The sequence below is a fragment of the Ambystoma mexicanum genome, chromosome 7p (assembly GCF_040938575.1).
Source record: "Ambystoma mexicanum isolate Mex_15411 chromosome 7p, UKY_AmexF1_1, whole genome shotgun sequence".
In the NCBI taxonomy this organism is placed as follows: domain Eukaryota; kingdom Metazoa; phylum Chordata; class Amphibia; order Caudata; family Ambystomatidae; genus Ambystoma; species Ambystoma mexicanum.
In genome coordinates, this window is record NC_090939.1 from 629633686 (window position 1) to 629659967 (window position 26282).

Here is a 26282-nt window from a genome sequence, read left to right on the forward strand (position 1 = left end):
CCCGTCATTCCGAAAGTGCTGCGGAGGTTACGGAGGTTCGGTTCCCGTATGATCCTCATTGCTCCGGCATGGGCCCAGAGGACGTGGTACCTGGACCTTGTGGACTTGTCCATCTGTCCTCCACGTCGTCTTCTCTACCGAGACGATTTGCTCTCACGGGAGGGGGGGTCAGGTTCTCCATCCAGAGGTCAGATCCCTCAACCTTCACGCTTGGCTTCTGAAAGGTTGAGGTATAAGGATTGGGACCTCCCTGAAGACGTGATGGAGGTGTTGCTTTCGGCCAGACGGCCGGCAACAAAGTCCCTGTACCGTTGCCGTTGGAGGAAGTTCTGCGACTGGTGCAGGGTTCAGAATGTAGATCCTTTTTCATGTGACATTCCTGTCGTTCTCTCTTTTTTTCTTTCTTTGGCCCACAAGGGCCTGCAAGTGGGTACCTTTAAAGGTTACCTGGCGGCCCTGTCTATATTTAAGCGCTCGTCTGAGGAGTGTTCTTATTTTAAAATCCCTTTGATTTCTCAGTTTCTGAAAGGGCTCACTAATGTGTTCCCTCCGTCACCTTTCCAGTTGCCCGGTTGGGATCTGAAGCTTGTTCTTAAGTTTCTAATGGGTGCTCCCTTTGAGCCTTTGCATTCTTGTCCTTTGAGACTGTTAACACTTAAAACTGTGTTTTTAGTTGCGGTCACTTCTGCTCGCAGAGTGAGTGAGTTACAGGCACTTTCAGTTAAGCCACCCTTCACTGTGTTTCCTAAGGACAGGGTTGTCCTTAGAGTTCGTCCTTCCTTTCTTCCGAAGGTGGTGTCGGAATTTCATTTAAGCCAGAAAGTTATTCTTCCGGCATTTTATCCTCCTCCACATCCTGGTAAGGAAGAGGAGAGGCTCCATGGGCTGGATCCTAGGAGAGCTTTAAGCTTCTACATTTCACGCATTTCCCGGGTCAGAGTGGACGATCAACTCTTTATTGGTTACGCTGGAAGGCGTTTGGGACAAGCTGTTACTAAGCAGACTTTGTCCCGATGGATCATCTTGGCAATTTCCGAATGTTACCGCTTGGCGGGTAAGAACCCTCCGGTAGGCTTACGGGCCCATTCGACCAGGGGTATGGCTGCCTCTACTGCCCCGCAGAGGGGTGTTCCTATTCGTAACATCTGTGATGCAGCCACCTACTCCCTGGATTCTATCCGGGGGCAGGATCTGGCCTTTGGCAAGGCGGTCCTTTACTCTGCAATTTGATTGGGCATTCTAAATTTGTATATTCTAAATTCTTTTCCCACCTCCTTACGTTGGTACTGCTTTGGGAGTCTGTCATAGATATGGAATACGTCAGAGGACCCAATCCCCTCGAAGAACAAATTACTCTCTTACCTGGTAACGTTCTTTCGATGGGATGGTCCGACGACATATTCCATATCGCTCCCTCCCTGCCTACCCCGCTACAGAATTTCTTTTGCGATTGCAGCTTACGTTTCCGTGAGGCTTTCTGTGGTCACACGTTCTGGAAAAAAACTACAACTGAGGATACGGGTGTCGTGCGTCCTACTTATAACATCTGGTGACATCGGCCGTCGGAGAAGGTCTTCGAGGACAGCTCATCGACGCAGGACGCAGACGCAGACGCCGAAAGATTTTCCGAAGCAGCACAGCTGTGGTGATTACTGTCATAGATATGGAATACGTCGTCGGACCATCCCATCGAAAGAGCGTTACCAGGTAAAAGAGTAACTTGTTCTTCTTGTTGGTAAAGCATTTATAATTCTTCACTAGTTTAGTGCCTTTTAAATTTCACTTTTAAGGTAATGCCTCTGTAAAAAATAAATCTGGTTGGGGAGACATGGCTTCAATAAGAGAATTTGGAATGTCCATTGGAATGTCCATTGGTGTACAAAATATTTCGCTGTTTCATTACATATTTTATTATTATTAGTATTTGTTTTTTTGGGTATTGTGTCAGCTCACCACGTAGTAGTCTCAAAGCACGTAAACATTGTCAAAGTTAAGGTGCAATAAGTCCCACCCAGGGTCAGCAGCACCTTACTCTGCTTAGTATGCATTGACTGGAAAATGGTGTAATACAAGAAGAGGGAAATGTGTAGAAGTAAAAAATGTTTTGGAGCATGATAAGGTGTGTAAGCAGGTGGTTGATAAGTGGAGATTGCAATATATTAAATATAGTCTGGGTGAGTGAAGGGCTCGAGATGTACTCTGATTATACTAAGTATATTATGGGCATGGCTTACCAGGTTCCTTCCAATGGATGGGCCGTGTTTTTTTTAAAGGTCTAAATAAATGGGCTAGCCAAGGCCGAGGACAAAAGTCCTAAGAATATGCGTTGCTTGTGAGGTAAAATAAGTGGAATAGTTGTAAAGAGTATGTGGAGAAGAGGTGATAGGATATGTGTCATTGCCCTCTAATCTACAACATCACAATAACACTGATAGACGGACAACTAGGTTGGGTTTTCCCCTGACAGACTTGTAACATTTAGTCATAAAGGCAATTGGAACATGTAAGGCGATAGGTGCATTCCATTAGATTCGATCACACAAACGCATGTAGACTCATGACCGTTGTTAGTGTACATGCTATACAAAATGTTTACTTGTGTAATTGTGTGCTTACATGCAGATCCATGAAGATCTGTTCAATGCGTTCACATTACATAAGCTGATGCCGTGAGTTAGCTAAACACAACCAGGTGCTATCGGGTACCCTGTTTCCTGGTGAGTATTCACATATTACAGATATGTTGTTTATTTATACTGCGACCATCAACACTATAGTGATCTTTATGGGCAATGAACCTTGTTCGAGAGGTATTGTGATCTCGCCTGGGTTTCGCCAGACCTTAGTCTGTGAATAGTAAAGAGGAGAGTTGGGGCTGGGATGGAGATAAGGAAGGGGATTTAGTCAGCAGACAAACAAATAAAGAAGGGCAAGGGTACACTTTTGAGCAGTTGTTAAAATGTTTTCACTTTTCCTCTTGTACTGAGTCAAAGCTGGCTCTTGATATTATGTGCCAATCACTGGCAGACAAGATGGTTTAGCCAATTCTGTGCCATTTAATATGTGAATTTCCCTCTTTGATCTTCTACTTGGAATTCTGTGTATACAAAATATATTCACAGCGTTAAGTTAAGGATACAAGCAGCACCTTAAGAACATGAGAGTTAACAGTTAATGAAAGCTTCATTGTTAGTGCTTTTATCTCCTGGAAATGTGTTTACTTGCTTTGTGCACGTAGACATGATATTAAAGGTTTACGACAAAACCCGTGCATGAACCATGTATAGATTCTCTGTTTTTATTTCTAATTTTACAGTCTTTTCTTTATCTGACCCATACACTGGAACTTGCCAGTTCCTTTTGGTTTAATCTAGGGTATATAGAAAGGTGGCTCCTCCGAGTTTATCAATTGGAATAGGCATCGAAGTCTGAAATGGCATTAACTTGATGGAAATCTATGCAGAATCTCCAGGAACGGTCAGATTTAGTGACCAATACGATAGGAGACGACTATGGACTTGAAGGCAGCTCGATAATATTGGCTTCCCACATTTTGTTGACTTCCTCAATCACTATCCGTTTACGGGCTTCTTGGAGTCTATATGGTTTTAAAGGGACCACTTTACCCTTAGGTGTTTAATATAGTGATATGTGCCTTTTACTCTTCCTGGTTTTTCTCAGAATACATTGGAAATGGGATAACTACATCTTTCAGATCTTCTAAGTGTTGGATAGATAGCTCGGGAGGAATTAAATCAAAGTTATGCATCTCCTCAGGAAGCATACAGGCTAGTTAGTACTTTGGCATGGGTGGCTGACGGGTTCTCTTTCAGCTCTTTCAAGAGTTTACGTGATACAAATGGACCTTCTGTTTTCTGTCTGGTTGGACTACTTTATAGGTACAGGTTCCCGTTCGTTCTACTATCTCATAGGGCTCGTGCCACTTGGAGACAAAGTTGTTTTCTGAGGTGGGTAAGAGGACCATTAGTTTTTGTCCTGTGGAGAATGATCTTTAGCTCACCTTTTTGTAGTAAGTGGATTTTTGTTGGCTCTGGGCCTTTTCCATACGAGTACAAACTAGATCTCAAACCAATTTCATATGTTCTCGCATTCTGGTGACGGTTTGCGAGAATGGGTGCTTCTTCTTGTTCTTCCCAGGTTTCCCAGAGCATGTCTAGGACATCTCTAAGTTCTCTACCATAGAGCAGTTCAAAAGGAGAGAAACCTGTGCAGGCCTGAGGGGTTTTTCTTACTGCAAATAGTGCCCACAGTATCATTCGGTCCCAGTCTTTCTCCTCATCTACCAATTTACGTAAAATTAGCTTTAGGATTTTATTTAATCTTTCTACCAAGCCATCGGTTTGGGGATGGTACACAGAAGTTTGCAGGGTGCTAAAGTGGAGTAGCTTGTTGACTTCAGCCATAAGCTTACTCATAAAATTCAAACCCTGGTCTGCTATTATTTCCTTGGGAAAGCCGACCCTGGAGAAATACAGTAGAAGGTGTTTAAGGATCTACTGTGTGGTATTATTTCACATTCGGAATGCTTTGGGATATCGGGTTGCATAGTCCACAATCACAAGGACATATTTGTTGACTAGTCTGGATGTCTCTAGAGGTCCAATTATTTCCATCTCCGTTCTTGAAAAGGGGACTTCTGTGATCGGCAACGGGTTCAGAAGGGCAGGGAATGGGTTGTGTGGGCTGGTCTTTTGACATATTTCGCACGTCTGGATGAAGGTCTTTATATCGGCGTGGATACCTGGCCAGTAAAACTTCCCACTAATATGTGCCTGGGTTTTAGATTGTCCTAAATGCCATCCAGTAAGATTGGAATGTGCGATTTGCAGCATAACCTTTCGGTGTTTCTTGGGTATTGCCAACTGTGTTTTTACTAAACCTTCTTTTAAGAAGAAAAAAGGGCTTCTCTTCACTAAGCCTTCTCCTCCCGGAATTGCTTGTAGAAAAGTTTCAGCGAGAGCTGGATCATTTTGCTGTGCAAAGGTTAGATTGGGATAGATGGTAGGCTCTTCCCCCTTCCTTTTTTTGATGTTGAGGTTTATCAGCTTCCCCAAACCCTAAGTTACCTCTTTCTGTTTTATCTGGTTCACTTTCTGTAAACTGAGGAAATGGAGCTCTTTCCAAAATTCCTTGTGCAATTTGATCTCCATGACGTAACTCAAAAGGTATCTCACCTTGATTCTGTAAGAGAACCTTTACATCTCCCGGAAGTCGTGATCGATAATGCCTGTGAGGCCAATCGTACGTAGCACCCCAGAGGGGGTATCAAAACCAAGTCTGTAGGAAACATTCCTCTTTTCCCAGGGGGGGGTGATAGCTTCTATACTGCTACCGATATCAAACCCTGTTGATTCCTTGATGGCAATGGAAGGGTTAGAAGCTCTCTGATTAAGATTTTGAAATTGTAGGGTTCCCCAATTAGTTTCAATTGAGTCACATGCCATCCCTGACAACATATGTAAGGAACTCATGGTGGCAACAGTAAAGCCAGACACAAATGATCACAGTTCAAGGGTATTTATTAAATTGTTTAAATCTAAGATGGGAGCCAGCTTTGACCATCAAATAATAATTAGGCAGTCCTAGTGGCGTTTCGTCAAATAAAAAGGGCCTATACCAAAAAAATCCTATTGCCAGTCCTTAGAGCTAAGTTACAAAAATAGTGCGGGATAGTGTTCACAAGAAAAGAAAGAAGTGTTCACAAAATTGATAAGTCAGGATGGTATTGTGAGGTCTGCCTTCCCCATGTGTTTACCATGGGACAATGCAGGACTCTTGAGCACAGCACACAACTGGGCTTTTCCAGCGCGTGGCTACTGTTCTTCTCAGTGGTATCAGGATCTTCGGTGGCCAAGTCTCTTTACACAAAGACTCTTGCCCTAAGAGCCTGATATATCAAAATAACAAAACAAAAAGTTCCTCTTCGTAATCCTTTACAATGGGTGGCAACTCTTCACCCTGGGATCCCCCTCAACCGGGCTCCGACCCTGTTAGCCTCCTCCGTCGGGTTCATTACGGCTTCTTTACTTCTAACAATTTCACCTGTAGTATTCAGGAGTTGTGGGCTTCCCTCAATTGGGTTCACTTCTTGCTAACACAATGCTCACAGGGTTACTGTTTTCTACACCGCCTGGTAGGCATCCCTCAGCCGGGTTCACGTTTGCCTTCGTTTTCCTCTTGGTTATGATGGCCTCCCTCATTCGACCATCAATTCACTGTAAACATTCCTCAGTCTGGATCTTGATTGTCATTCTAACACAGTTCACGATGATCTCAGTAGAAAAAGCGGGGTTACCTTCCCCTAGCTTTCTTTCGGTATCCCTCTGTAGGGTTCACAATTGCCTTTATTCACTAGACCCCTTTTGGTTCTTTCCTACCACGTACGTCAATGTTCTCTGGGTGTTACTAACCACCCTATTTCACAGGCATCCCTCAGTCAGGTTTGCATTTTCTGTAGCTTTTATTCACTTTATTTAAGTCCAGATTTTAGTCCCAGTAAGGCTTTCCTTTATGGCCCCCAGTCAGGCTTTCTTGTAAAACCCCCCAGTCAGGCTTTCTTGTAAAGCCTCCAGTCAGGATTTCCTTTTGGTTGGGCGTCAAATACTTTTGACTGTACAAGGGGTTTTTACTCAACCCTTGTATGACCACTTTGACCTCTTACGACGGGCTCTCCTAGGGCCCTCTTATATTTGTAGTTTTAGAAAAAGGGGACCAAGCAGAGTCTTTCAATTGAACGCCCACGTGGCTTCCGAACACTCTGTAGCTGGCCCTTCCCTGTGGTTTTAACAGTTCTGTAACACACACAGTCTTTGTTCTTTAATTCACCTTATGTTGCCATTTGCAACCTTCGCTCAACGAAGTTCGCTTTACTATCGGTTCTCCCTCCGACTCACTGGCTGTGATGAACCGTTTGGCGTTTCTTGTCTCTGGAGTCAAGGACGATACCACGGTAGCAAACGTCTCTCCCTGCCTTGGTGATCGGTGTATGAGGGCTTTGTGCACCAGTGACATCTGCTACCCCACACGCTGGCTGTTATACCTGGTTTTATGATTCCTTTCAGAGAGGCTTCGTGGGTGTGGAGCGAGAAGGGGAAGGGCACTTCTCTGTTTCTCGTCCTTTCGGTTCTAGCCGCCTTTCTCCTCCTCTTGAACTGACGTCCTGGAATAGCTGACCTGTGGTTCGGTCTGCCTTGCTCATAGTGTGCTCTCGTGCTCCACCTTTTATCTTTGTGGGGAAGGGCAAAGGCCATCAGGTGTGTGTGGTTATTATCAATTGCCTGACTCATGTGTTGGGACATGTTAGGTAAACGGCTCTGGTGTTAGTCAGTTGTTTTTCATGGTGTAATAAAGTGTTCGTGTCGGAAAAGGGGGGTAGAATTTCTGAATATCCTACAGAGTAGAATGGCGAAGAGTTGTTATGAAGAAGGGGGTGCCACGTCTCATCTGTCGGTGTCTTACTTCCACTCCCCGAGGACCCATCAGCCAGGTGATCCTCCCACACTGGTCCACCCCCAGGAACTGGATCCAATAGCGATGGCTGTGTCTTGGCCACATGGACAACAGATCCCCAGGGATTAGTCAGGGATGCACCTATTAAGTTTCTCACAACACTCCCCCAAACCAAAACACAAACATACACACAACAAACACACCAACACACACGCACCCACACACTTATCCGTTTTCCTCGTCCTGCGCTTACGGGTCCCAACGTGCCTGTCATCCCCTGTGTGCTTTCATTTGAAGCAGGGGCATGACAATTGCATTTAGAAAGACCACTCTGTGCGGTCACGGAGCAGTCTTTCTAAATCGTTTTTGGTGAAAAGACCTTTAGAAAAAGATCTTTTCAGCTTGAACGGTCAGGTGATATCAGACTCCTCTAAGTTTCTATGCAGAATAGATGTGGCGCAAAAGGGTTGATGGGAGCCACTCTAAAAGTTAAAGAACTCAACTTGCCCATTAAGCTTTCACTTCTGGCGAGACAGTTCAAGAGAAATTCTGTTGAAGTCTTATTTTTACAGAAGGCGCTCTGTGCAGTGGTAAAGGAAAAGCATACTAAGGGTTGACACAAAGGACAAGCGTTTTAGTCTTCCACTACACAGAAGAAATCTGAGATGGAAATCTTTCGAACTTGGCCAACCCAACTTTAGGACACCAGTCAATGGGCCTCATTATGACCCAGGCGCTAATGGGTTAACGGCGCCGTAAAAGGCTGCGGCGCCGTTAACCTATTAGCGCCTAATTACGAGGTCCCTTTGCAGGACCCGACCTTAACGGCTGGTGTAGACCAGCCGTTAAAGTAGGGACCCGCAAAGGGACCTTGCTGCTAATTACGGTGCCGCAATTTGCGACACCGTACTTAGCGCCTTCCCCATTCCCATTGAGCCCTATCGGGCAAACATGGGAATGGGGAAGGGCCATGGAGGAAGGGGAAATTACCGCCCCGCCAACCTTGTAATGGGGTGGTAATTCCCCCGTCCTCCATGGCGGAGTCGGTAACTTACCGGCATGGACCATGATGCTAATAGCACCATGGTCTTCCGCCAGGGTCGTAATGAGGCCCAATGGCATATTGCTGAGGGTGCAAGGTGCAAAAAAATAGATAACAAAATATGATTTGGTCGATGTATGGATATTCTCCAACCCCCAAAAAAAGTATACATTCTTTGGGATTTTGCATAAGGAGAGGCAAGTGCATTTGATCATCACAAATTCAAGGTCAGACCATGATGTGGTTATTGTTGACATAGACCTTCTGATGAAAGGGAGAGGGTTGTAACGAGGTAGCAGTGTAATGACATATTGCTATGGGACCAGGTCTTTAGGGGAGTCTCTGGTCGACAACGGCCTGGAATTTTATTTTAGAGCGAACTAGTAGAAGTACCCGTTCTCTGAACGAGTTCTGTAGATGGACTTGATAGCACTGATCCTGTAGGTCGCTGTTCTGATTCGCTTATCGCTTGATGTGCTTTGCATCCTGAAGTAAAGTGCACTGAGAATGGATGTGTGTGGCTGACTGGCATACCATGGAGCAGACATTGGGGAGAGGTGAGAGTTGGTGTGCTGCTGCACGCTGGAACCTTCTGTGCTCCCTCCCGACCTGTTGCCTCACCCTAGCATGGTGCAGTTGGTTGCAGTGCATTGAGGTGCAACTATCTTGGAAACCGTACATCCTAGGGCCTGGACCTCGTCTTTTGTTCCTCGTGTCGGGACCGGTCTTTCTACAACCACATTGGTGTTTTGCCGATTTCAGGCAACCATCTCATGTGTGAAGGTGCAGAAATCTGGGGAAAGGTATGGGGTGTCCAAATATGTAGTTAGTAATGTCCGCAGGGTCCTACCAGGTAACTATGTAAAATGTGGTGCAGATTGGTGAAACAGTGTGAAATTGTGTAAAGAACATTGCTTCACCAAGCCACAAACCCACAAACATATTTTGACCTGTGCTGAAATTCAGGGACTGGACTGGGGTGTCCAAATGTCATGTAGCCAGTAATGTCCGGAGGGTTCTAACAGATAACTATGCACAATTTGATGCAGATTGATGAAACAGTGTGGAACTGTATAAGGAACAACACTTTGCCACAAACCCACAAACACATTTTGAGTTTTGCTCAAATCCTGGGAAAGGGGTGGTATGTCCAAATGTCATGTAGCCAGTAATGTCCAGAAGTTCCTAATATGGAACTATGCAAAATGTGGTGCAGTTTGGTGAAACGGTGTGGATTGTATAAGGAACAACACTTTGCCACAAATCCCGCCACAAACAAACACATTTTGACTTTTATATATAAAGATGAAGGGAAGAGGGGTTCTTCCAGGGATGGCGTGGAATAGGCTATAGTGACTATCAAAGGCCTCTTTATTAAAGAGGGGGTGAAGAAAAGAAGGGAATATTTGACTCAAGAAACACACATTCAATTAAAGCTCACTGCATTGAAAGCCTGAGACACTGATTGTGTGTTAATGGATCAGATACAGGTGTTGAAGCAAGAGCTTTACGCCCTTCAGTTGACTGGCATATATAAGAAACAGAGGTTTGTAAAACGGACGTATTATGAAAAGGGTGGTTAAGTGCACACTATCCTGGCCAGGAGGATGCGTAAACGGGTGGCCAAAATATGCATTGCTCAAATTCAAGATAGAGTCAGGAATAGTGTGAAAGGTATAGCTGTCGAGTTTGCATGGTTTTATGAGAGTCGCTATTCCCCTCAGGAGGATTATTCTGAGTTCCAGCTAAAAGAATATTTAAACAGACTCCAATTACCCAAACTCTCAGAAGAGCAATTTGAGATCCTTGAGATATCTATTATGGGGGAGGAGCTGAAACTAGCCATGGCTCAAATCAAGGCTGGCAAATCACTGATTAAGTATGGGTTAATAGCGCAATTTTATAAATGGTTTAAACATGTCTTGATTCCTAAATTGGCATCTTCATTCAATTGTTTGTTGGAAGTCGAGGCTGTCCTAATAACCATGATTCTGGTAATTCATAAGGAAGGTAATGATCTCTCTCAATGTTCAGCATATAGATCGATTTCCTTACAGAATTACATGGCCCGTGCTAGCGGCTCTGTAGTTATGGTTAAGTTGCTAAACCCATAAGAAGACCACTTTTTCGTCAGCTTATAACTGTTCTCCCCCTGGAGGAATCCTCACCAAACTTTGCAGGGGGGGGGAGTTATTGGGGGTTCCCAAAAACATATTTCTTTCCATAGACTGAATGGGCGAAAACTTTGCGCACGGCTACAGGCCGAGCGGCTGGACGGATTTGCACCAAATGTGCGGCAGGAGCGGGGGCTTGGGGCAGAAAGCGTGGCTTTGTGTGTTTGGTGGAAATCCGACCAGTATTTTTGTTGCAAAGAACTGAAATGTACGTCTCAAAAAATTAGTGATATCTGGCTCCGCTCCGCGGACCCATTTCCGTGTTCACTCCACGGACAGAAGGCTCATTGGCACGCAGTACGCTGTGCTGTCGGCAAACTGTGGACGTGGCCGGTGGTTGGCGGGAGGGAAGCGTGCTGTGCGTCAATGTTTTTGGGAAATGCCGCCATGGTGTATCTGAGGATAGTGCCGCGCTGTAAGGGGTTGCAAAAACATGGTTTGCAGGTTCGGGGGGGGGGGGGGTGAAATAGGGGATGAAAAGTTTGGGGGAGTGAAAAGCAGAAAATATGATACATTTGTTTATGAGGTCAAAGAACACGGTGGTGTGAGAGTGGTGTATGCGAGCACTGCAGCAATTCCGCCGCTCTGGAAGGGGTTGCAAAACATGGTTTACAGGATCGGGTGGGTGAAAGAGGGCATGAAAAGGTTTGGGGAGTGAAAAGCAGAGAATATGATACATTTGTTTAGGTCAAATAAAACAGGGGTGTACGCAAACAATGCAGCAATTTGCGGGAAGCTCCACAGGCGACAGCCTTCTGTGGCGACTGCATGGACGCTCCATTGGGAACGAGGACTGCATTGCAGATGATACGAAGAAATTGACACTGTATTATGCTGTTGGCTAGGGGTGTCGGTGCTTATGTTGTCTTTGTGGGTTTCCATTTTGTTGTGGCAGGGGCAGGGGTGTCGGTGGCAGGGGTAGGGATGTCAGTGGCAGCGGTATGTTTGGCAAGTATGGTACATGGCCAAATGTTCCCATACATGCCTCCATTGGCGTGCAATGGTTGTGGGCAAGGGCTAGGCTTTTGATGTACCCAAGAGGCTAGGGCTTAGTCACAGCCTTGCTTCAGGGAGGGTAGTAAGACATTGCCACATGGAAGGATTTTTTACCATCACAGTTTTGCGATATGCACCATTCACGCAGCTACTCACATATACTTCATTGGCGGGTAGCTATCATTCTTTGGTGAGTGCAGGCAGACTCCATTCGGGATGGGGAGTGCTTTGGCAGCACTATGAGTATATATGCAAACGGTGTACTACGTTGTGTTGTGCCTGCAACGCCCCTACTGCCTTGTGTGCATGGCTAGGGCTCGTGGAGGTAACAATCTTCCCACTGGTTGGAAGTAGGTTTGAGAATGTTGCCTTGTTTGGGTTTGTTGCTATACCCATACGTACCTGTAGTCAGGAAAGCTACGTGGCCACATGTTCCCATGCATGACTCTATTACCTTGTAGTGTGTGTGCCCAAGGACTAGTCTCTTGGGTGCATGGGCGGAGGACATAGGCCTCTTCATGTACCCAAGAGGCTAGGCCTTGGGCACAACCCCCACAAAGCAATGCAACCATGTATGGGAGCACAGTGCTATGTGTATGTGCATTGCGCCCACATGTATAAAGATTGGATTGCATTTGCCTTAACTCATTTGTATAAGTTATTATAAACATACATTCTTACATACCACACACTTTTAAATATGTAAGTGTCCACGTTTGTAGAATCATTGTGGAGGACATGTTAGACTTCCTACAGCAGCAGTGGTGAGACATGCCAGTATTTCCCTTTGAAATGGTGTGGCCGTCAACAGAGCCTTGCTTCAGGGAGTGTAGTAAGACATTGGGACATGTAAAGATTTTTTTACCATCACACTTTTGAGATATGGACCATTTACGCAGCTACTCACACATAAATCATTGTCGGGTGACTGTACAGGCGACTATCATCAGAGCCCATTGGGGATGGGGAGAGTATTGCAGATGATATCGGGATATATCCATTCGGTGTACTATGTTGTGTTGGCAGTGGCACACCCCTAATGGCTTGTGTGCATGGCTAGGGCCCTTGGAACTAACAGTCTGGCCCCTGATTGGGAGTAGGTTTCAGAATGTTGCCTTCTTTGAGTCCGTTCCTATACTGATATTTAACTCTAGCGTACACTCTTGGAGGTATGCATCTCTCCTGTGGGTGGTCACTATTACAGAATGGGTGTGGAGGACATTTTGCAGTTGGAACAGCACCAGAGGTGGTGTGCAGTGCCTGCACTTGCATATGGTGTATGTCATTGGACTTGTTGCTGTTCACGGACTGACGTGCCACCATTTCTGTTTGGTATGGTGGGCCCCTGACAATACTCTGTGCTTTGGGAGTGAAGAAAGACATTGCAACATGCTGCGTATTACTAAGGAGCATACATTTAAAGTATGAATAATGTACAGACCGACCCACATACATTTGCACTGAAAAAAAACATCTACGTCAATACGTCCCGCTATATACAGGACGGCAGACCATCTGACTGTTGGCTTTCTTTTGCATACTTCTTGAGATGGACAATGAAGGCGTGTGGCATTCCTGTTGTGTGCAATTCCAATGTGTGCATCGCTTCCCTTACCTATAAGTGTGTACACGATACACCATCGCAACGGGCATTGGCATAGCTGACTTCAATTGTGGAGAATCACTGCTCATGGTGTGCACTCCAGGTATTTTCATTACGTGCATGCCAAGCGTAGCACACAAAAGCAAAAGCACACATGTGCACACAAGTCCAGAACATTCCCATAGTTTACAACCAACACTGTGAATTGTTGCAAGAGCTTTATTTTGCTACAGAATGATCATGAGAACGTGTAAGGTGGCTGCAATGACCACTCTTTTATTTTGCAAACAAAATCCAGTGTGCAATACCGTCTGTGCACTTCTGTACGTTTGTTGTCATTTGGCAAAGTGGAAAAAGGAATAATGTATGGTCCTTGTTGGCCCGTGTGGAAGAAGGCATTTTATTTACAAGGTAAAGAAGGTACCAGTTGTTGCCTCTGTGATGCCTTATATCAAAAACATTTGCAAGTTTGTTCGTATGGCCGGAACCGCAAATGGACATACAGGCCCATATCGGTCGACCCAGATAACGACGGAAGACGCATCGCTCATGGTAATCTTGATATGCTTGGTCCACTACCCGTCTGTTGGAATGTGGAAGGGGTGGCATGCGCAGTAAGGTGCCAGGTATCTAAGAAGAAACAGGAATAAGAATAGATGTAAGTAGGTGTTATTAGTGGCACCGTACAGGACAAGAGTTTGCGGGAAGGATGTCGTAATAGGTGGCTGTCTCATGGACCATGTAGTGTGTGTTATTGAGTATTAGTACCCGGCGAGAGTCAAGTAGAATGCAACACGCATTCTGATTGGCTCTTGCTGAGTCGTTACCCGGCCGAGAATCCTTCGATTCTCGGATGGGATTCCAGTTGCCTTTTCCTCGGCGGGGGGCGTGGCAGCCACTCAGCCAATGAAGAGGCTCAAAGCGGGGCCATCCCTGCTCCGAGCGTCCCCATGGCTGAGAGGCTTCCTTCGCCCCCGCCGGGGACTCGGGTAAGACTTTTTTTGTTTTTTTTCCCCTTTCCTCCATCCTCACCCCACTTACCTTGTTGCCCCTTCGTTCCTGGTGGGGGACGATGGCAGCTTCCAGCCGTGTGGAGACTCGGAGTGGGGCCATCCCCGCTCCGCCAATCGACACGGCTGGAGGCTTCCATCGTCCCCCGCCGGGGGCGCAGGTACGTTTTTTTTAAACGTTGTTCCTGGCACGTCCGCTCCCGATGGCCGCCATGTAAAGGGAAAACGGACTCAGTTTTCCCTTTCCCGGCAGCCATTTTCTTAGGCGTTTCTTTTTTTTTCTAAAAAATGAGTCCTAGCGAGTGTTGTGAGACCCACGCCACAATGTCACTGTGTGTGTCGAAAGGAAAAAAGTTTTTTTTTTTTAAACTCATGGAGGTTCCCTTGGATTGCAGGAGGATTGCTAAAACTTGCAACATTGAAATGTGACCTGTCCAAGTTTGTGTGCCGGTTAACTCCTGCGTGCACCTCTGGCCGTTATTACTTTCAATACAATGAGGGTGGGTAGAACTGGTAATTGTGAGAAAGGGCATAGTAAAGGCAAAACAGGGAATGTAGCATTGCACAAGTGAGCATAAGGGGTGCTGTCTCACAGCACGAATTGTGGTCCCTTTTCGTCTTGTCATTTGTGTTTGGATTTGAAAGATTTGGGGAAGAATGGCAAGAAAACGAAGTACAGTCAGAATTGCAATGTACGAGGAATGGTGGAGACATGGAACTGTAGCAGCGCATGAATACTGCCGTCACAAACCTCTGTACAATGTACACAGAGAAAGTGTGCAGTAAAGTAAATTCAAAATTATGCATACAGAACTGCAACCTAATACATTTTAATGCTAATACACATGTGATGTAAAGTTGTACTTACATAACTTTGTCAATTTCCATGCTTATATTGGGTGGATGACAAATTGCAGTGTACGGCATATTGAATTGTTGCAGACTACCTCTGGGGCACATGGGCAGTGCAAGTGCAGTGTAAGTTATCTTTCCTTTTTTCCTTCAATTCCATACAATGTCTGCCCTTGGCGCTAATCATGCTTCCCACTCAAGGCTGTTTTACAATGAGCATTTGTCCTGTTGGACGAGAGGATGATAGATTTCGCTTTCTGGAGATGATGCTGGATAAAAAAAAAGGATCCAGGCGGCAACGTGTTTCGATTGTACCATGCATTTCGGAATGGTGGTAGTGTCATTACGGTAAAGTTAGTAGGATGTATAAGGAGAAATGTTGGTGCCGTATACATGCTGCACTGAATGCACAGATGGCAAAATTAATAAAATGTACATTTACAGTCCCTAAGGAACATTTAAATGTGCATTGTGTTACGAGGCAACAGTGGACGATGGCAGACTGTGTGCGCCCTGGATCAGTATACGTGGGTGGCTGGGCCATCGTACGCAGTTTGGTTTCTTGCAGCATGAACATGTTTGGGACTCTTGTTAGTTGTGGGCAGGGTCTACAATATTGAGTGCATGGCTAGATCCTGTACACTGTACTGGGTGTAGTGAAGCATGTACGGCGTAGCCACAAGCTGCGTAGTGTTTTATAGGTGTACATTGCAAATTGTGGCATTGCTATGTGCATTGCAGAAGTACGTGCACACATTGCACTGTGGACATTGTACAGAAGTATGATGGCAATAACCTTCATACTTACTGTTTGGATGGAGGAGGGCCTGTTTTAGTTTTTGTGTATGGAATGTGAGATGTTGTAGTACTCGTTGTTGCATTATCTGTGGGGAAAGAGAACAGAATATGTTAGAGCCGGTATTTCATTACTTTGTAGTCCACAACATTGCATATATTTATTTAGTTTGTGGAACTGCCTGCGTTGCATCTAGATAGGACTTTGAATGTTGGCCTGTCCACACTTAGACAGAATTGTGAATATCAGCATGCCCGCACTTAGATAGAATTGTAGATATTGGCCTGAGTTGCATCTAGAGAGCACTTTGAATGTTGGCATGTCCACACTTGGATAGAATTGCGAATACTAGCATGTCCACACTTAGATAGAATTGTGAATATTAGCATGTCCTCACTTAGATAGAATTGTAGATATTGGCCTGCGTTGCATCTAGATAGGACTTTGAATGTTAGCATGCCAGCACTAGGGTGAAACCTGAATATTAGCATGCCTGCACTTAGACAGAATTGTGAATATTAGCATGTCCACACTTAGATAGAATTGTGAATGTTAACATGTCGACACTTGGATGGAGTTGTGAATGTTGGCATGTCCACACTTAGATGGAATAGTAGATGTTGTCCTGCGTTGCTTCTAGATAGAATTGTGAGGGTCAACAGGTGCCCACAAAACTGTGAATCTTAGCTAAAGGTCAGGTAACCCACTAACCAATATAAGCTCAAACTCTGCATACTTATCTCCCTCAAAAAACTCACACAACCATCTCTTGCACAACAAGCCGCACGCACTTCACAACACTGCAACAACACATAAGCCGGAGCAACAGCACACGCGGACTTACACCGATCCAACATCCGCACCAAAGCTCAGCATCTGGTGTATACCGAGTTGAAGCTGCCAACAGAACACCACTCCTCTCACTATCCTACTCCCTCTTCACCTTACTAACCCATCCCACCTTATAATCCCGCCAGAGCGCCTGGGGACCAATTCCGTTGGTGACGGTGCGCGGTACAAATACCTTTAACATTTAACCTTATAACTAGTACTTCATAAGTACTATACTTTGAACCAGTGTACTGTGGAATGTGCGCAGTTCCTGTGTTTCTTTGCATAATCATTGGGTGTGTGGGGGGAAAAAAGCCATGCTGGATTAAACAAAAAAAACTTCCAAATGTCTTCGCTGCTATGGTGCACATTGATTTACAATAACGTTTGCATTGATTACAGCAATTTTGAAGGTATGCTCTTGAAGTAGGAGGAAATGTAATGGCTTAAGATTTCTGACATATATATGTTGGTAGGATGGGTGGCGTTGTATAGCAGGTTTGTAAATGTTTACCTGATACCTTTTTGCAGCAATGTTTCTTTGTGCATTTGGTTGCTGCTGGTGTTTTCATTACAATTCCAGTGCTGGTACAAGCCAGATGGGGCATGGCCAGGAGGATCTCCCTCCATGACAGTGTAGCAAGCCGATGGGTTTGTGGGATGGCTGGCTGCCAGAGGCGTATATGGAAGAAGGCGGCAACCCATGCCAACATGGCTACCAAAGAGGAACCCACTGTGGAAGTCAGGATAGCACCGGATAGATACATGGATCTGACATCCTTGGTGGTTTACTGCTGACAGGGCGCAGTCCGCGGCTATAAAACCACGCTCCGGACCACACCTTGCGCTTAGCATTTCCTCTGTTTCCTAACACAGCAGTGTTACGCTTACCGGTCCTGTTTCTTTTGCATGTGCGATCGGCACCTATGCGAGTTTGTAGCATTGTCACCCAGAATTGAAGACCTCCTTGCCCCGGTGGCCGGCTGCTTCGCGTTTGGTCTAGACCCTTACCTTCACCTCGGTAGACTTGTTGCGTCCCATCCTGGTAACCCAGTGTCTCTGGTCCTTCGTCTGCAGTCCACAGTAATCACAGCTCCTGGTAACCTGAAATCAGAAAACGACACTAGTAAGAGACTGAAATACCACATACCACCCAGTTCTCGTACCCGGTTTAACTTGAGTCACTTGCATACGAATTCCAGCTTCTTCGCTCCGCTCTGAGTCCAGACAGGTTGCCAGTGTTTCGCCTAGAAGTGCCGAAATAAAGGGACTATTAATATTGAACACATCAACAAAGACTTTGTACATACAAGCTATGTTTCACATTGAGAAGCGGGCAAGATCTAGAATAAGGCATCACCAGAACTTACCTGCTCATCATCCGTATTTAGTGCGTTGCAGCTGGTCTGGACCATTGGTCTTCAGTGAAGTAACTGAAGTCTGATACCTACCAGCTAACCTTGGCCTCTTCATTACGGTGAGCAAAAGCTGCAACGTGCCAGCCAGCTAGCTACCTCAGGGAAGGGGAGAGACGGGAGGAGGGAGAGAAAGCAATAGAAACCAATAAGGAATACATACACTTACCTTAAGGTTTTCCAGAACCTCGAAGACCATTTTCCAGAGGAACCAAGTTCACCCAGGTTCCTCCAAGCCTCACGGTCTTCTGGAGGTTAAGCCACCGGGAGACCGTTGGGGAAGAGAGTGGCTGGGGTATTCTTCAGTGCACAGTAAACCCGAGTGAGGGGGCCACGTGTTAGAACAGTCCGGACCAGGCACGCCTGCAGGGCACAGAGGTAAGAGTTACATTTTTGCAAGTATTGTGGCATTGTACTGTGCTTCTGCAGAATTGTGATGGTAGTTACGTACCTGTTGGTGTACTGTAACTGCTCATACTTTGGAAGTGTTTGAGGATATGTTTGTAGCACAGTGGTTGTTGAAGGTTGAGTTTGGTTGTTGTAATGCTGCAAATAACATTGTACTATTATGGCTTAAGGTACATACCAGGTGGCGTATTCTAACTGTTTACAGTGTCCCATTCCTGTAGGAAAGGTTTACAAGCTTGTGCATGCATGTTGCTACTTTCACATTTGTGTACATTCTGAAGTGGTGGTGTACCACTATGGGTTTACATAGTGATAGTTCCATATGTATAGCATTTGTATGCGTATTCTTAGAGAGGCGGTGACTCATTTGCATACTTGGTGCTTTCAGGGGTTACTGAGGACAGTTTTGAACCCTCATACTTAGTACTTTCGCTTTTAAGTATCACGTGGAAAATATTTCTAATGTCATTTGTGTACACGTATTGTTTGTCTGAGTGTACTCATTGGGTGCACTGGGGCCAAAATTATCCAACACACACTTTAATGCATTTCTTGAATGCTTGCTGTATGGTAACTTGCTTTAGGGCGACAGTGTGGAAGGTAATTCTTTATTTGTGCCTTTACGAGGGTACCGGTTGGTGTTGGGAGTAATGTATAGTAGTTTTGTAAATCAATTACTACATTTTGCCTTCAAGAATATTAAATAAGCATTTTCCAGATTTCCAGGTACTCGCTGCTTTGGAATGACGAAGTATCATTGCATTTCCACCATGACCATTGTTTTCTAATGTATTTTGTACAGTGGCCTCCACTGGTTGTGTCGCCTGTGTGGTAGATTATGGCTACTTTTGTGAAGGTTTTCTTGCCAAGTGATACCTGGCCATGTGTGAAGGCAGTACGGTTGCAGTTGTTTTTGGTTCCATCGCCATTTATCCTTAAGAGCATTACAATTATATATTGTCTATGTAAGAGTATATGTAGCGTAGACGATTATCAGAATTGCACGATGTACACAATATGCTATAGTTTGCATAGTGCAACAGTTACCAAAATGGAATGTAGTCACAGTTACGTATTGGTACATACACAAAGCATTTGTTGTGGACTTGGTCCTGAATGAGATGGTTGCAGAGACTGCATACACATGTAGGAAATGTGAAAGATTTAATTTATGAGTATGTTTTTCCTTTCCATTATTTGTAGTAAGTACATTACAAATTCCTTTGGATCTTCTTGTCGGTTTAACGTGCATTTCACCATTCTAGCACAGTAGTACAATTCTTGCCTTACTCCTGAGACACTGTAAATATTGGCAGGATTACTTACTGCATTTCTGTGCAGGACAAGCATTTGTAAACAAAACTGATCTGTGCCATTTAAATAAATGGTTTGCACACTTGCTGGCACTTGGACTAGAACATGTATTGTGACATTTGCATAGCATTTAACACCTGTTGTATTTGACAATTTGAATTGACCCATTCCTTCTCTGTCTGAGTACTTTGATGGAAGGGTACGTGGTGTGTTTGAAGAGGCATTTATTTTGTGCGTGTAGAGTTAGGTATGTCTTGTCTTTTTTACTCCTTTTATCTGAGCTTTTGTTAGTTGATGTAGTATGTGCTTATTTCAATTTCTTTGGTGGTACTGTTGGCAAATCATTTAGTGCTGTGCCTTTCAGAGTTTCAATGGGCTTCTTACATCAAAGGAAAAGGGACATATAAATTCAGTAACACTTTACATATCAACCTTTATTTGCACACATTCATAGCCACTATTCTGAAATGGAAGGGGGACATACATACACTGGAGATTTTGGCATTTCTACAAGTTGGTAGTTAGGGGAGGAAGGGATTGAGTTCTCATCAAAGCGTCTCTCATGACACGCAATTTCGAGGATGGGGGTTGGGAAATGGAGAAGGGGGGCATGTGCAGGTGGGGCAGTGGTATTTGATTTTCTCCATAATATGTTCTTGTACACAATTATGGAAGGTGGGAAATGTGTTCAGCAATTCATTCATTTTGGCAGCCAGGCAGTCTACTTTCATATTTACAGCATTTCCTTTGGTTTCTGTGGCCGTATGTTGCTGTGGAAGAGGTGCCGCTTTTGGTCTACTCCTTTGTATTCCTGTATGTTCTTTTAAAGAAAAGCAATTTTGTTTAGTATACATGAAACAATATATTGTAATTGTGTTACTTTTCACACTGCGTTCCCTACCTATGGGGTTACTATGGTCACTCATTTCGTCATGAGGGAAAATCTCCTCCAGCCTATCTAGGGTGCTTGCACTGGCAGTAATTCTTTCCCTTTTGACACTGCAGTGCCTACCAATGGGGTTATCGTCCTCATTCATTTTTTCATGTGGAAAATTCTCTTCCACCCATTCTAGGGTGGTTGTCATTGCTGCACACAAAAAGAAAACAGCATGCTTTCCTACTATTGTACACTACAGGACCTGTGCAATTATAACATAAACTTTAGTGTACTTAGTACTTTGTACTTACGTTCTACTCTCAGTAGTTGGCGTCCCTAACTCTGCCTCTTTGTGCTTTGTTGGAATGTGAAGCAGGTGTGCAGTAAGAGTGTTGAAGTCAGATATTTGTTTATTTATTTTTATTTTATTTTATTTTTGTATCACGCTGGTCGCCCTCAGGCATCCGGGCGTCACATAAAGACACAGACTAACATGGAGACAGGACAATATATAGACGGTAGTGTAGTTCTGAAGTTATTTGAAGAGGAGGGTTTTCAGCTTTTTCCTGAAGCACAAAAGGTTGGTTTCTAGTCTTAGATCTACAGGCAGACTACTCTACTCCATTTGACAGCTGCAGATATGGGAAAAGCTTTGCCCATTCCGTTGAATCTTTTGGGGGCAGCTCCTGTGATTTGGCCTCTGTGTTCAGATCTTAATGAGCAGCCTGGAACATATATGGAAATGTTTGATTTGAGGTATGCTGGGGCTTTCCCATAAAGGCATTTATGGACCAGCGTCATGGCCTTGAACAGTATACCCTGTCTTCCACTTTGAGCCAATGAAGTTCCCTTCTGTCATTACTAATGTGTCCGGTCTTGGGTTTCTGCTTGATAATCCTGATGGCATTGTTTTGTATCTTTTGGAGTTTTGTGGTGCACTGTTTATTTGGACTAAGCATTAGTGAGTTTCCGTAGTCCAGCCGTGGTAGTATAATTGCTCTGGCTATTGTCATACAGTTCTCTTCACTAATGTAGGGCTTTATCGCTCTTAATAGTCTAAGATGAGATAGGCAGTTTTTTGTGACATGCGCGACTTGATCATCAGATCTCATAGATGCCTCCATGATCATACCCATTGTCTTGACCTTTTCTACAACCTGTATTGGGAAGTCCTTGATGTGGAAAGATTCGTATTGAGGGGTTAGTTTGGCTTGCGCTTGATGGGAGCCAAAGATAATTAGCTCGGTTTTCTTGCTGTTAAGGCATAACCAGTATTGACACATCCATGATTCAATGTGGTTGTATGCTGATGCAACTGAGTTGCTATCCTCTGAGTAGTTTCCACTTAGTTCCAATACTAGCTGGGTGTCATCTGCATAATTGGTGAAAAAGACATTGATGTTGTCCAGGACTTCACAGAGTAGTCTTAGATAAAGTTTGAACAGTAGGGGCGATATGCTGGCTCCCTGTGGGACTCCGCAAAGAATGTCAATTGCGTAGGAGAATTTGTCACCCCAATGAACTTTAGATTTCCTATTGGAGAGAAATGATAGGAGCCATGCAATCGCATCCTCTGAGCAATTTGCAACTTTTCCTAGCGCACCTTTCATAAGTCCGTGATCAAGGAGGTCAAAAGCGGCACTCAGATCAAGTAGCATAAGTAGTCCAGTCTTCCTTTTGTCGACGATATTTAGCATGTGAGTCTGGCGATCCAACATTGCAGTTTCAGTGCTGTGCACAGCACGGAAGCGGGAATGTTGATGGTGTAATATGTTGTTAGTCTCCACGTAGGCTTGTAGTTGGGAGGTGGCGATCTTGTCTAGCACCTTCAAGATAAAATTGCAATTGCTGATGGGTCTTAGCTTGGTAGGATCTCGGTGATCGAGGTTGGGCTTTTTAACTAGAGGGGTGACTGTGACAGTCTTTATACTCATGGGCACTAACTTGTCCCGGAAAGATGTGTTGACGATTTTCATGAGTAGTGGTGCGAATAGGTCTGAATTCTCTAGTATTATTTTGGGTGGCAGTATGTTTTCTAGGTCTGAATTCTCTAGTATGTTTTCTAGGTCTGAATTCTCTAGTATTATTTTGGGTGGCAGTATGTTACTTCTCTTGGTGGTGCATTCCATTACGCTGCATACCCTATGCCGCACTGTTAGTTTCGGAAGTACCGACTTTGTGCACCTACTGCATTTTCCCTTACCATTCCCGCAGTTGCTGCTGTTTGTTGTATATGTTTCTTGTCTTTGCTGCATGGTACCACTTTGTACGACCACCCCTCCCTTTCTTGGCAGGTTGGACGCAACCCGGTGTCCGCGAACAGCTGCACTGTTCGCAACCACTGTGGCTATTAGTATGGAGGAACCGGCTTCAGTATGCTGTACAGTACATCTATACAAAATAAAAGTATCCTCTTAAAAACTTATGAAATTCAGTGAAAAAAACGTTGTTTAAGGGACGTTATGGTTAACTTGTGTAACTAAAACCCTATCACCTTCACTGAAAAAACTATGATAAAGGAACGTTATGCTTACAGTGCCCTATTAAAAACCTATGCAATTCACTGACAAAAACATTATTCAAGGGACGTTATGGTTAAGTTGCGTTACTAAAAAAACGATCACCTTTCCTGAAAACACTATGCTAAAGCAACATTCTAGTTACAGTGACCTACTAAAAACCTATGAAATTCACTAACAAAAACGTTGTTAAAGGGAAGTTATGGTTAAGTTGCACTAGTATAAGCCTATGCAATTCAATGGACAAACGTTACAGGGACGTTATGGTTACAGCTAAAACCGGAAAACCCCAGAAATTCACCAGTTATGGTAAGATAAGCAACCATAACTTGCACTACCACTGTGCACAGCAAGGACTAACACCCATGACATGGCTGATGACATCACAAATGTCACTGATGACATGACTGATGACATCACATGTGTATATAGTTTTCATAAAAGCCCCCACAAGGGATTGCCATTGTAATGTTGGCAGAAAAATATCAGCCATCATTGGAAGAACTATCATGAGATACATAGTTCATTAACGAATGCATTGCTATAAAAAACATTGCATTACACAGTTCTTTCCAGTACATGAACCCACTCATGTAGAAACGCAGCCATTGTCTACAGCATGCATTATGCAGGTGCAATAATCAAAATCTTCGCATGTTGAATAGTAACATGATGAATGATTTTGTTTCAGAGTTTTGTGTACTGTGAAACATGTAAAAAGTAGCTAGAATGCCTCTCTTACTACATAATTGTACTACCATACACAAAACATGAAGAGACGACAACGCATAAAAATATGAGCATATACAAGGAAAGGAAAGTAAGCAAAACAGTAGCAGTACTAGCAGAAAGTGTTTATCTTCATGTACAGAAGTGATTTCTGTGTTTCAGGCTTACTTCTTCCCCTATGTATATGCATCATATCATGTGTGTGAACCCTAAGGAAGTAATGTAAGACCATAAGAGAAGGGTAAGGTCAACAAATATAGTACCTTTTCAGTTTTTAGTTCCCGACTCCCAGTGAAGAAAAGCACCCGGTGGACCTATCTCACTGAACAAAAAAAAAGGGAGCCACACATGTGATGTCATCAGTCATGTCATCAATGACATTTGTGATGTCATCTTTGATGTCATGGGTGTAAGTCCTTGCAGTGCACACTGGTAGCACTAGTTATGGTTACTTAGCTTACCATAACTAGTGAATTTCTGGGGGTTTTCGGTTTTACCTGTAACCATAATGTCCCTATAACAACGTTTGTCCATTGAATTGCAAAGGTTTTTACTAGTGCAACTTAACGATAACGTCCCTTTAACAACATTTTTGTTAGTGATATATATATAGATAGGAACATCTTAACTTTGATACTTTCCATGTGAATAGATGGGATTCTTCCCACACTTGTGCATACCGATTATGGGGGATTTCTGACCGGGAGCAGGGGCTTACTAATATCAGAAAGGCAATCTGCCTTATCCCTGAGAGATGGAGGCTGCCAGCTAAACCGGGTCCTTCTTTCACTTGATGCTTAGAAGTCGCTCGACCAGGCCTACTGGAGGTTCCTATTCAGTGTGTTGGAGACTTTTGGGATTGGTTCCAAATGGGAGAGATAGTTAAGCAGTCTGTACTTAGCCCCCTTGGTGGAACTAAGGACAATTTGGGTGGTATCCTGCTTCATAGGACTCTAGAGGAGGGCTTGGCAAGGCTGCTCTTAATCTGCCTTGTCTTTTGCCCTGGGATTTGCGGTATTAGCATAATTGACCTAAAAATATTTGACCTAAAACATTTGATTGCATTTTTCAGACCTTTATTTTGGTAAAATGTAATTAAATATATATGTGGGGCTTGGTTCGGGTATAGATTAGTTTGAGGGGAAGTGAGGTGGGTTTGCGGGGGTCTCCCCATGCATTTTAGACTGATAAAAAGGTAAAATAAATTTGATCAAATGTGATTTAGGTCAAATGTTTTAGGTCAAATAGACCCAAACCGGATTTGATCCCCTAGCTGAAGCAAACCGATAAACTGAGGGCTTTAGGGGTATCACTGTCCATGATTGGGAATGCAAGCTTGGCCTTTTTGCAAATGATGTCTTGCTTTACGAGGCACACCCCCTAGATTGCCTCTGGGTCCTCTTTCAGGTGCTAGACAGATATGGGAGGTACTCCCGGTATAAGGTTAATGTTTTGAGAAATCGATAATTCTTCCTCTGGGACCTAGTGCTGGTGAAGCAGCAAAGACCTTGGAGGAAATCCCCTTTGAGGTGGTCAGGGAGAGGGTGAAATATTTGGGTATCTGGTTGAGCAATGATTTAGATCACTTATATTGTAGCAATTACCCCACATTGTGGCGGGAAATCCACTGGGATATCAAGAGTTGGCAGCAGTTACAATTGTGTTGGATCTGACACTTGACTCTTTTGAGAATTAATGAGTTACCTAGACGATGACTTATGTTCACTATGATTCTAGCCTGTATCCCGAGACAATTTTTAGGTGAGATTAAAATTAATCATTTAGATGTTCTTTGGAATGGGAGAAAGGCAAGGATTCCATACAAGTGTCTGCTTTTTCCTCAAACTATGGGGAATGGGCTTCCCAGATCTGCAGGCCTCTTATTTTGCGGCACAGTTGCATTTGCTTTATGACCACCTCAGTTGTTGGGAAGGGAAACAGTAGATAGCTTTGGAAAAATCTGAGTTGCAACCAGTTACGATTGGGGACTGGGTTTTAGTACCCAAGGGCAGTGATGCCTAAAGGGAGCCCGTTAACATCCTACGTTAAGTGTCCTCTGCAAGATTTGGAGGAATAAAGGTGTGGTGAGTGGCCTGTCATCATGTCCTTCAACGCACTCAGCACTATTTGGGGCCTTCCTTTTTTTGGAGAGATATGAGGCCTTGAGATTCCAGAAATGGTCCAAGGCGGGCTTGAAGAATGTGAACTTACACTGGAGTCAGTGACGATTTTATTCATTTTTACCA

The 26282-nt window shown here is 44.2% G+C and overlaps 1 protein-coding gene across 16 annotated transcripts in view; it reads left to right on the plus strand.

Annotated features, from left to right (window-relative positions):
* INPP4A (inositol polyphosphate-4-phosphatase type I A) overlaps nucleotides 1-26282 on the plus strand; it is a 2396889-nt gene that overhangs the window by 414291 nt on the left and 1956316 nt on the right. For 2 of the 16 annotated variants that reach the window (XM_069636663.1, XM_069636660.1), the window contains exon 3: nucleotides 2623-2717. The exons of the other annotated variants lie outside the window; for them this stretch is intronic. The gene's annotated coding sequence lies outside the window, so the exon portion shown is untranslated. The remainder of the gene's footprint in view (nucleotides 1-2622; nucleotides 2718-26282) is intronic. 16 annotated transcript variants of the gene reach the window in all.